This window comes from Lonchura striata, chromosome 3, assembly GCF_046129695.1.
Source record: "Lonchura striata isolate bLonStr1 chromosome 3, bLonStr1.mat, whole genome shotgun sequence".
Classification (NCBI taxonomy): Eukaryota; Metazoa; Chordata; class Aves; order Passeriformes; family Estrildidae; genus Lonchura; species Lonchura striata.
In genome coordinates, this window is record NC_134605.1 from 96,135,587 (window position 1) to 96,148,444 (window position 12,858).

Genomic DNA, 12,858 nt, shown 5'->3' on the forward strand with positions numbered 1-12,858 from the left:
GCCACGGGAAGCAAAAGCAGGGGGAGCCACTGCTGGCTGCAGGATGAGCTACATGAGAAGTCCAGAGAACAAGCAGTAACAAATGATACATCTTCTCTTCTGAGGGCATTTTAGAGGCCTCTATCTCCAAGTACATTTTAGCTGATTTTAGTCAAGAGCGTTTGATTACAGAGCCATGAGCAAATGCAACCAACTTCATCAGTGGAAAGGAAAGTGGCAGCAGCTGTATGTAATGACAGTGTTTTCAAGAGGAAGCAAGGACACTGAAAAGGCCTTCTCAAGCTAAAATGGTACTAACGGAGGAAAAAGCATGTATTATAAAGGTCACCAATCTGGATATTCTATATGGAAAAAGAGGCACCCAAACAACACAAGAGTAGGACAAAAAGTAACTGATACATGGCAAGTCCTGAATACAAGAACACAGACGTTAAAACTGCAGTCATATGAAATTAAAAAACCAAAAAAGGTAATTAGGTCAAACCTGTGGGAAAAAAAAGGCCATTTCTGCAACAGGAAACGGGTAGGAGGAGGACTGTATATGAATTCAGAACACACAATCACTGGATATTTGATAGATTGTGCTGAGCATAAATTTTATGTATAATGCACATAACCGTTCTACAGTAATCTGGATATACAAGTTGAATACAGTAAAAAGAGACCATACATCTAAAGTTGATAGAAAATACCTTATTTATTAACACTTGATTGAACTTTTGCTAGTTGTAGAACATGCTAACTAAATACATAAATTGTTTACTCCAGATCCACATGCCACTGAGGAAGAGAAGAAAGCAGCAGTGGATTGTGGGTCTCAGATTCAGTCAAAGGAAGAAACTGAGTTTCTACCAGGCAAAAACCCTGGGAAAGTGCTGGGAAAGAATATAAATAATTCTTTATCTCTCTTGTTTTTCACATTATTTATAGTTAAGTTCTATCACTGTGCGTCAAGCACTCTGTACCAATGGTGGTGGGTTGTTTTCACTTCAGAACCAATGGATTTGGTCCTTGCGGAGCTCTGTATAAAAGAGCGGTGCATTTTGAATAAACAGGAGTTTTACTCTCACAGCCTTCTGAATCAGAGTCTTCTTCATTCCCGTCCTGCCTTGACAACAACAGTGGATGGTTACCTTTCCTTAGCAAAGGGCAAACCCCACTCACAGTGTGCTTTGTACACCATGCAAGTAATAAATAACTTAAAGTATAATACAGCTAAAAAAGGGGAGATTTAGCAAACATTTCACTTCGATGTGACAGAACAGTAATGACCAGTTTCTGGTAGATTACAACTACTAAAAGGCCTGTACCATGCATATAAAGCATTATCTTTTTCCCTATTATCAAGATCACTGCAGAGAACCACAAAAGTAAATAATGGAAAACAAAGTATATGTTCTTCAAGCCATCTTTCCTCTCCAGCACAGCACTACAAGTCTTATGAGAACTTTAAAATGTCACAAATAAACTTAATATTCAGGAAACAGTTTAAAAAAAAAAAAGTAGCCTGCACAAAACACTTGTCAATACACTGATAGGTCCTATCTTCCCCTACAATTACCTAATAAATATTACTTTTTTCTTTCTAGTTGAAATTTAACCTATAAGGTTTCAATTAGTAATCAGTGGTGATTCTTAAATTTTGTGGTACAATCTATGACATAATCAAATATTTAAATAATTAAAAATTAAGAATCAACTATCACTTCTAAAATAGTTTTGGGATGGAGGGTTGTGGTTTTGGGTTTGCTTGGTTTGGAGGTTTTTTGCCATTTTTGGGGTGTTTTTTTTGTTGTTGTTTTTGACAAGCTAGCTAACAAATAGAAATTTTTATGCAGACAGATTTTTAAAAGGATATAGGGACTGATTTTAAGTATTGTTCACTTCTGATAAATTTAAAATTACTTCAACTATAATACATGTTAAGTGTAATGAGATTATGAAGGCAATCTTACATAGTAGCTGTCCAAGCACAGAAACCAAAGGGGCCTTTTCCACTCATGTGTGACATGTACAGCAATACCCAACATTGATGTTTCATTATTCTGGTTCAGTTTCAATTCAGATTTCTCATTTCATTTAGAAAAATCTGCTGTTATTCCACTTCTCTTAAAATTCTCTGATAATTCTGAAGCTGCCTGTACAACTTGCATGATCACCTCCTACACCATATTTTTTCTGAAAAGTTACAGCAGACCACATTCTTATGGTTTCAACTTTTTTTTGCTAGTAGATGGCTAGGTGGTCCCAAAATAATTTCACACTGTGGTTGGTAAAACATGGAGCAAATATATTAACATTTCAATGTCCTGCATCTGTTCAAGAAGCAGTGAGAACATGTCATATACACACACCCATAAAGCACCAAACTTAAAAATGGACAATAGATAAATTTAACTTTCTTCTGAATACCAGAAAGGAAAAGGAAACAAGTCGCTGTAATAAACTCTGCAGTACTGAGTTCTCCTTGTCTTGTCTTAAGCAAGAGAAATAAGTAGTTACACAGGCATCATATCATATGAATTCTCATCCTTAACAAACAAAAAATTACTTCCATATAAGCCAAATCAGTTCAGGGAAGACTGAAGTGCAACATCAAATTTATATTCCATAGAAAGATTGAAATTCCAAGTATTGCTGTTTGGTGCAGTAAAGGTTTTAGATGGAGGAAGGTGGGAAAAAACACATTCTAAAGACATCTTTCTTCTTACCACAGCACCACAATCTTACAGACAGCCTTGAAATGATATTTTTACTTCTTCAAGCTGAAGTACTAGTTCCTCGCACAGTCAGAATTCCAGAGTGAAAACCCTAGAACAACTCAACAAGCATCATTTTGAAGATTGAAGGAGGCCAAAGCATAAGTGTATATGTTTCTGTGTATATATATTGAGAGAAAACCCCCCCAGAAACTTGAGGTAATCCAGGCTCCTATAGCACTTTGGTGGTTTGAAAACTGAAGTACAGGTTGGTGCAGAATTTCATATACAGAATTTTGTGCAGTTCCATGCCTGTTTTACGTCACTGGGACTAGTGGTGAAGGATAAATGGATAAATTAAATTGCACATCAGAAATGGATAACGCTAAAAGCTAACAAGCACAAAACTTCAACACTCAGCACAGGCATTATCCTGTGCTTTCAGCTGGGTTTGATGATGCTCCGGGAAAGTGACAGACCACTTTCCAGCTGCTGAATGTCCATCCATCTTGAACAACTGTATGTGCATTGAAAATATTCTAATTTTAAACTTTGGAGAAACTCTGGAATTAGATATATGGCTGAAATCCGTAGAACAAAGACTTTATTCAGGGCGCTGCTAACTTCTCCTTGGACAGTTCTGACACTTTGTATGAAACCAAAATAGAATTTCCACAGCTATCCAGAGAAGTAATTTTGAATATGGCTGGCCTTAAGGAGGGCTTAATTTACCTTTATATAAGGAACTTTTTAAAATATAATATTTTCTCTCTTGTAAAAGAGAGGGCAAATCTAAGTGCTGTGTCACTCTTCTGATAGATGAAGAAGAGTTTTTTCTGGGTCACAATTCCTCTTAATCAAATAACCACTAGCTACAAACCTACGGAAATCCACAAACACAACAGGAACTCTCACTACATAGAAATCAAAGCCCCGCAACAAGCTTCCCATGGCTACATGTAAAGCTCACTAACAGTATACAGTATTTGTGGCATTACCCATATAGCTGTATTTCCCAAGTGATCATACGAAAATTTAAAAATCCAGTGTTACTAGGTATTTTCACTACCACCTCTGTAGTGCCATTGCTTATCTAGAATGCCTAAAGGCAAAGAGAAACTCCAGGTTTTCCCATATTTTACTATCTTCACATCACATTACTGCACATACACATACAAAATGACAGTGTTTTTATCTACTAGCTCTTATATTATCTCTTTAAAATGCTAAAAGACAAGTATGAAACTAATATTTAAATGACAATGCCAGTAATTCTGTAGAAGAAAGAAAAACAAGCTAAACAGTGTCTCCATATCATGCTTCTATGCCTTTCTTAAAACTCTTTATATAGCTAGAAATCATTTTTGCATCCCTATTTCATAATTAAATTAGTGCTTTTGTTTATGTCACAGCACTGATGCAGAAGAGAACAGATAAGGTTGTGTTGAAGTTTTATCATTGAGTGCATTAACAAAAATGTTACAGGGTTTAATAAGCACTATTGAACTTTCATAAAGACTAAGTCAAAGGTTTGAAGCAGGATTCCAACTGTATTCCTCATGCATTGTTCACATAAAATGATCCAGAAATGAGACAATTAACTATTGAATCTTTGTCATTATTCTTCCTCATTCAAGAGGGGAAAATATTTGTTCCTCCTCATCCTTTATCTAATTCATCCCACATCTTCAGTATATCTTACTAGGTACAGCTTAGAATGGAGCTAAAGATACTTGTTCAACTGCAACAGCCCTCTGTTAAGCACCGTTTCCCCAAGTCCACCAATATTATCTCCTGGGCAGAGGATAATATCTGCTAAAGTGACTGTACATAGTCTCATCTACTGAGTCATGTTGAAATTATCCAGGCTTACAAACAAGCAAAACATAATTTAAGGAATAAACAAGTAATCCCATACTTTGACAGCATTGAATTAGGAAGTAGCTACCCAAGAAGCTGGTAGCAATAAGGTACAAGTAATCAAATGTAGGAAATAAACATTGCTAAGTTCAAACTTTGTTGAGTTCAGCCAAAGCCTAAGAGATAATCATGGCTATAGAACATGAGACCATCTTTGGTGCCTACTTTACAAGTTGAGCAAGGGAGAAAACCCTCTGCATGCAGAGCCTAACATTTGCAAAGGGTCATAACATGGTCAGTCACCAGTCTTTCCTGCAGTACTCAAAAGGACTTCTCAATGAGGACTATTTCCATGACAACTTTTAGCTTTATACTACGAGCTGGTTCCAACACAAAAAAAAAAGAAAAGTAAAAGCTGTAGATTGGTGGGACATCTCATTTATCTTCATCCAAACACTCTTCCCCTTGGAGAACTGCTCCAACTTAAAATAAGAGTAAGAAATAAGCCTGGGGAAAAAATATCTGCCTGAAATTTTAAAATAACAGGAAGTTACTGACCAGAGTTCAAAAAGAAACATGTCTGTAAGGTTAACTACAAGTACCTGTTACTCCTTGATAAAGCTCCTTCACACACAACAAATCAATTTGTGGCACTGCTATGGCTGGAACATAGTAGCCAGCAGACATCCCTTAAAAACTACACAATATTTTCTGTATTAGATGCAAAAAGAAAAATCTGTGGATATAAGAACACTGCTGATTCCAGATGCAGTACAGTTGTTCAGGACACTGAATGACTGAAAGTCATTCCTTCTGTGGTAGAAAATTAGCATTTTTTATGAACTGGTAGTTTTTTAAGCTAGAAGGGATGGCCTGTGTACTTCACACCACTCTTGATTTCACATCAGCAATTCCTACAGTCGAAGATTTGCAGAATGAAAGAAATTAGCTTTGTCACATTTCCAGACTTAGACAGAAAAACTTAAAATTTTAAGTAATTCAGAATTCTTATAAAGATTCCTTCAAAAAATGCCACAGACTGCAAAAGTACAAAGAATGCAACTGAACATCAGATACCATAAAATCTGTTTATACAATCTTCTTAATTTAGTCTCTTTAATAAATAACAGCTTTAAAAAGGACTTAACATGCAACCTCAGTAAATATACTAAGAAACCAGTTGATATCTGGACCACTGATGCAGTAAATCAGAAGACTCAAACAAGAAATACACAGTCTAAATTGTCCCCAACCAAACAAAAAAAAATCCCCAATAAAAGGCAAAAAAGCCCACCTGAAACTAATTTAGAGAGACTTTCATCAAATGTTACTAAAATTAATACAAAATACAAGAAATCCAAAGAATATATGGAATATAAAAACCAAATCCTCAACGGAAGTGTGGATACTAATCAATATTCTGCAGTTTCAGCAAATGAGGATTAGGTACATTCAGAAACACACCAGCTCTGTTCACCTTCCTGTTTCAGGTGTGGACAGATGCACATGCAGGCCTTGCTAAAAGTCGTATTATCGTTCACCCACATTCACTTACTGGAGCTGCTTCTGCAAAAGGGAAGCTACTATCTTTTGAAATAAATACAGGTATTAGAAAAAAAATAAAGGAGAAACTTATTTTAAGAAGAGTACTTAAAAATTATCTTTATTATTTCACAACAAAGTTGAAAACACTATTTTAAGAAGTTAGCACCCTTCTTAAGCAAAATGTTAAGTGGCTACTACTATAATATAAAAGAAGTACAAGAAAAGAGTCCAGCGGACATTTATGAAAGCTACCACTTGCCCCTCCCATCCCTCCACTCTTACCCAACATATTCAAGTGGATCTTAATCCCAATTATACAGGTCCATATAGGACAACATTACAGTTCACTATTGCTCAATCATCCACCTTTCATGCATCTGGCATCACTTGCTGAATAAACCTCACCCTACTGCTGCAGTCCTGACCTGTCAGAAGCTTCCAGCAGACCAGCTATAGGTCCTCGATAGCCATATCATTTTACATACCACTTTAATCTTTGTGTTCAACTATTCTTTATGGTCTTTCTTAATGAAACACATTATATGTCACCCTTGATTGCTACTCCTTCTTCCAAAATTCAAGGTGATTATTGCTAACCTCCCAGCCTCTTTACGTATAATTCCAAAACACATTTTATATGCACACCAGTAATTCAGTATTTTAAAGTTAATTCTTGATCATCAATAGCTATACACACCTGACTGCACTATCTACAGGAAAAATGTTTTCATATTACTTTTTGCTGTCACTCTACTTCATTCCCCTGTGTTTAACCTTGAAACCTGAATGACAATGCTTCCTACATCACTGCCTGCAGACATTCACACTGAAGCTGGAGGAGCTGAAGTATCAGTGCCTGACAGGGTTTGCTCTTTGATCAGCTCAGGTGGTGCAAAGCCAGCTGCCTGCAGTTATTCTGTTGCCCAGGGAACAACAACTGAAGTGTGTATTTCCTAAATCTGCACAGGAGGCCCTTCTGCAGCACTGCCACAGCAGCTCGTGCTGTGCAAGGCTGAAGTGGTGAAGCTGCTATAGCTACAGCCCAGCTGGTGCCCATTAGTGCTCTCGGTATGACAGGAACAAGCAGCTAGTGTTCAGAACCCTCCTCCCCCCTCCACTGACAAACAGCTAGCACTCTTCCTTATCAATCAATGTGAACATTCTTCTTCGCGTTTAATAGAATTAAGAAATAAACCCAAAATTACTCAGGTATGCATATTTTGTTTTTAAAAAGAATATGCTTTTCATCCTTTTTAATCAATTAATAAAAAAATAAACTGTCTTCTATTTATTCAACATCATGTCCTTCACAGACAAAAAAAGAGGGGAAAAACAGACCATTTGTTTTCTGGGTCAGTAACTTAATCTTTTGTCCTAAAAGCCTGTGTAGTCAGAAAAAATTTACAATTTTCTGAAATACAGAGGGTGAGATATATGTATGAATAACGAGCTACAAGAAGTTTATTTTTTCTTTCGATTACTTAAAGGCACTTTTTATCTACCAAAAACCAGACATTGATTTTTCAAAAAAAACCACTAAATAAAACAAAAACAAAAAAAAAGCAAACCCACAAAACATGGAAACACAGCAGCAGCAGCTCACTCTTTATCCTAATAATAATATATGTTTGCATTGTATATACAGATATTCAAGGAGGTTTTAAAACCCTCACCTGCTGCACACTAACACAGCTAGAACAATCTAAGACTCTGCACAGGTGTGGGGTATGACATGGAGAGACAGGTAAATCATTTTCTATGGAAGAACAGGAGACAGTGCAGAAAGCAGGCAGTCAAATTGGAAAAGGCATAAATTGCACTTTTTTTATAGTCTGATGCTTCTTATGCTATCCCAAGGTGATTTGAGACAATGTTTCAGCACAGATCTTTTTTGATTATACACTCTGCAGATATGTATCTGTTTGAGGGAGGTCAAAATTTATTGATTGCACTTCTGGAACTCTGCCATACGGGGACAACCCAAGCAAAGAACCATTGCTATACTGGTAAGCTGAACTCTGCTCCTCAGGCAGAATTTAGCGGCAATAATGTAAAAGCTGCAACAGTCAGGATCACACAAACCAAAAGGTATTGACTGGCCATATAAAAATCATTTGTGAGATTTAACTCTGTGCTGAGGAAAGCTGCACAGTATACCAATAACACTTAATGAGGGATATTTACATGTTGGCTTCTATCATCACAAAGGCGAGTGGAGCTGAACAGCACTGTCCACATTGTTACTTTTACACACACACAGTGTCTCATGGAGGCACTATGGCAGCTGTCAGTGAAATAAGGTAAAATGAAACCAATGCACTTAAATTCCCACTTGATATTTCATACAGTATTTAAAACTGCACTCCTTAACAAGTTGATGGAAACTACTGACCACTTATCCCCCTGTTGAATCAGGCACCTTAATAGATAATTACATATTCAAGAGTATATCTATATAACATAAAGCATTCCAATTCTACTCCATAGGAGTTCCAAAGACAAATATAACTGTTATAAAGTCTGCCTCAAGCAGGACAGATGCCACTCCATCCAATACAAGCAGTTTACATGGCTGCCTCAAGCTTGATGAGCCAAGCTTGACTAACCACTAGCCCAATTGGAAAAGCAAGGTTCACTACCCCTTACATCAGCCTTCCATGGTCTCCACTTGGTACTTCCCCTCAACAGAAATCCAGATGTGCGTCCACAACCAGCAGACAAAAAATTTCTTCCAGCAATAACCTGGGATTCAAAACTTAAGACCTTAGAATCATCATCTGCTTTACATTAACTGGACAATTTGGGTAGCTAGGTTCCAGATGTGCTCACATGTCAAGCAAAAGTAATTGATGGAAGAAAATAATTATAAACAACTACTAGCTAGATACACTATTTTGAGATAAACTCACTTTTCTGCTCATTAGGTCAGTTAAAAGTGCTACAATAAGAAAGGTATTTTTACTAATACAAGAAAAATAAGTTGTGGCTGGGATTTTTCTTAGTTCAAGGTATCAACTACCAGCACATCCAAAAAGTCTACGAAAAAAGACTAAATATTGCCCTATGTTAGTAGTTTTCTCAACTTGGGGCATTCAAACGATACATCATGTTATTTGGTTGCTAGTAACTATGAAGTTCTCATTTGTTTACACCTCAGAAGCACTCACAAGAAAGAAACCCCATGGCATTTTTTTATTGAACTCCAGTGCAGAAAGATATGTAGCTCCTTCCAAAAAGGCTTATAATCTAAGAAAAGTAATTATGAAAACACAACCAAATAAAACAAACCCAGAAATACACTGGTGGTCAAATCTTCAGCTCAGGGATAAGATACAATTCCTTTGCTAGTACTGGCCAAGTACACCTTATGTTAATGTCAAATACAGAGCCTTATTGGTGTGTACAATCTCACTGGGATTAGAGGTATGGATTTTTAAGAGGGATGGATCAAGAAGGTGAGAAGGGAGAATCACCCTTTATAAACATCAGCAACTAGAGTGTATGGAGCTCCCAGATCAAATGAGAGATTATAGTTTAGGATTAGAGGTAGACCAAAGCGGCAACACACAGTTGGTGTTTGCTAGAAGGAGGAAACAAAGGATAACACAATCTTCTGACAATGAGAAGGAGTTTCATATTTATAGTCTTGGTCCTTGTGTACGACTTTAATAAGCTCAGTGTCTAGTGTAGAGGTCTTTGCTATCCTCAGGACTGAGGGATCCCAGGCTGCCAAGACCAGTGGGAAAGTCAAGTTAGGGAACATTTGAAGAAATTGGATCCCAGCAATGCATCCACAAGAACTAAGGAATGGACAATGTATTTATGAGGCCAGTTTCAATTAACTCTGAAAGGTCATGGTGCTGGAGAGAGGTTCCTGAGGACTTTGAGAAAGTAAATAGCATTTCTATATTTAAGACTGGCAAGAAAGATCTATACACTAGTCAATCTCACCTCAGTCCTCAGGAAGGTGACAGATTAAGAGAATCTGAAAAACATTTCTAAACATAAGGTGACTGGGACTACTCAGTACAGATTTATGAAGGAGACATCATGTCTGACAGATATGATTGCATTCTGCAGTGATAATTAATTTAAAAACAGGCTTGGTAAAAATGGGGAAAACAGTTGATGTTATTTACCTTTAACAAGCCTTTGGTCCATAATATCCTCACAGACAAACTGAAGAACAAGAGGGTTGGGCTCAAAACTGGTTGAACTGCAATTCTCAAAGGGTTGTGGTCAGTGGTATAAAAGTCATCTGAAGCCAATCACTACTGGTATGCCTCAGGAGCTGACAGAGTGGCCATCACTGTTCAGCATCCTCATTAATGACCTCAGGGAACATCAGAGGGACAGAAACAGGCTGGAAAAACAGAGCAAAAGGTACCTCAAAGTTCAACAGTGTTCTGCATGCAGAAAGGGTCCTGAAAGTCATGGTGACAGCAATCTGAGTGTAAGGAACAGTGGAGAAGTGCTCTTAGTCTACTAGATGGCACATGCACCCAGCAGTGGATATCATAAAACTACACTAAGCTGCAAAATAGTCTTCACAATATCAAAAGAGACACAAATATATATCTCAAATTCTCATACTTCCGGTACATGTCATTCAAATTGCTGCAGTAGCAGAAATGTCCTAAGTTTTATGTCTAATGGTCAGAAACGTTGATGCTTTAGTGACACATACAAAAACCCCACCCACATTAAAAAAAAACACACAAGAGAATTAAGGCTGCAAACTATCACTCAGAATCGGGAGAAAAATCTCAAACTAAAATAGCCCTCAAAACATTTTAACATGGTTTCATATGAGGACATGCAGATAATAGAATATGCTACAGAATTGATGTCATCATATAATTACAATAACTCAAGATTTGCTACTTTATAAAAAATGTACAGTTTTTCTAAGTGTTTAAACTGTTTCTAGTATTTGAATTGCCATGTTGATAAGTCAGGAAGAGGGGAAAAAAAAGAAGAAATTAAGAAAAAATCTTTATCATTCCCTTAAGGGTATGAAGCAAGAGACACTCCCTTGGCCTCTCCAGATTTCGAAGAAGGATGAGATAATGGAAAATGAAAGCAGGTGATCTTTTCATAGGAGAAAGAACGTCAAAAAACATAGAATGCAAAAAAAGTGAGATTGCAAAATGTCTTAACATTTACTGGAAGGAACTTGCACAGTATACTTGGCTTCACTTGCATTATTTGGGAATAACTCTGAAGTCTAATACAACATTAGACTAATACAAAGAAAAGCAAGCCTTTAATTTTCAATTATGTAACAAACTCATTGCACAAGAATGCCTAAACACAAGCTATAAGAATTTAGGTGTTTCTCCAGAATGTTATTTAGTGCAACAATAGCATTGACTGGAGATGGCAAAAGGACACATTCTCTTGCAGTCTTTTATATTAGTTGAGATCAATATTTGAAAATAGAGTTTAAAAACTACTTCAAATTAGAGACAGAAAAACACTTCTTTTGTTCTAAGCTAAAAAAAATAAATTTAAAAGAGGAAGAGAATTAAACCTTCTAACAGTGAAAGAGGGAGCAGTCTGATAATTTAAGAGATTATCCCTCAGTGACAGCCCTAATTCAGAAGCATTTTATCCACTTTCTGCATTTAAAGCACTCTTTTCAATATCAGGACCATTCTGTTATACTTGAATTTCTGTCATTTTCTCTCCTCCCTCTTCTGACATTCATTTTCTTTTGCTTCATACCAAAAATGTTGCAATTATCCTGATAATCACTGTCAAATAAAGATGAGATCGTAAATCAAGTGAACAAGGATCTGTGCTTCAAGTTAATTTTATTATACGTGGTCCATGGTTCCCCAGCTCCTACACTTTTCACTGTGCATCTGCTCTAAAACACTGGCTGAGACACTGCCGAGCTTAACTCCTACTGCAGTCTTACATATAAGTAAGGTTATAGCACAGACTATGATATGGCAGCTACATTACCTCTCATCTGGACAGAACTCATTATACATCTATGCATAGAGGCCTTCAAATTTGACCAGAATTAACATGGAACACTATCTCCAGCTGTTCATCATTTGGTGGCATTTTTCCATCACGTGGATCAGATAGTCAACCATTTCATTTAAAACCTTATTGCAAACTACTTGTAAAGAAACACTGAAATTACATATAACAGCTAGAATTCCTAGGAAAAAAATGTTAAAAGAACATTAGAAACACCAAGGACATTTATTTCTTCCTTCAAACTATGGGAATAAATCTTCTTCTGTACATCCCACCAGTACTGCTGAGAAGAGGAAATATTTAAAGATGTATTCCACTTCTGTGCCCATTTTAATGACTGTAGCATATCCCATGGCTGCACCAATGATTTCCCTACACAGAGTGCTTTCATTACAGCAAGGCAAAAGTGTCACCTGCTGTCTTCAATACTAAGCAGATGAAGCATCACCAGCAGCATTCTTTCCAGTATCCTTACTAATGAATTTTCTCTGCAGAAAGTTTAATACACAAGTTCACTGTGTGTAAGCACAATGCACCAGACAAACAGCCATAACTCATTGTAGATTTATTGTTTTGAAATAATGGATTTTAAAGGCAAACTATTTCCAACAAAATTAAATACCAGTTTTGTGTTTGCATGAACTAAATCCATAAATGCAAGCTATAACCACTGCACCAGGGCACATATCTTGTATAAAAAAATCCAAGTGAAAACCAAGATGTGTGCACACACATGCCTGCCTGCATGTGGAAATTTGCA

The 12,858-nt window shown here is 36.7% G+C and overlaps 1 protein-coding gene across 4 annotated transcripts in view; it reads right to left on the bottom strand.

Annotated features, from left to right (window-relative positions):
- Positions 1–12,858, bottom strand: part of EIPR1 (EARP complex and GARP complex interacting protein 1) — a 152,441-nt gene that overhangs the window by 117,869 nt on the left and 21,714 nt on the right. The window lies entirely within an intron of this gene.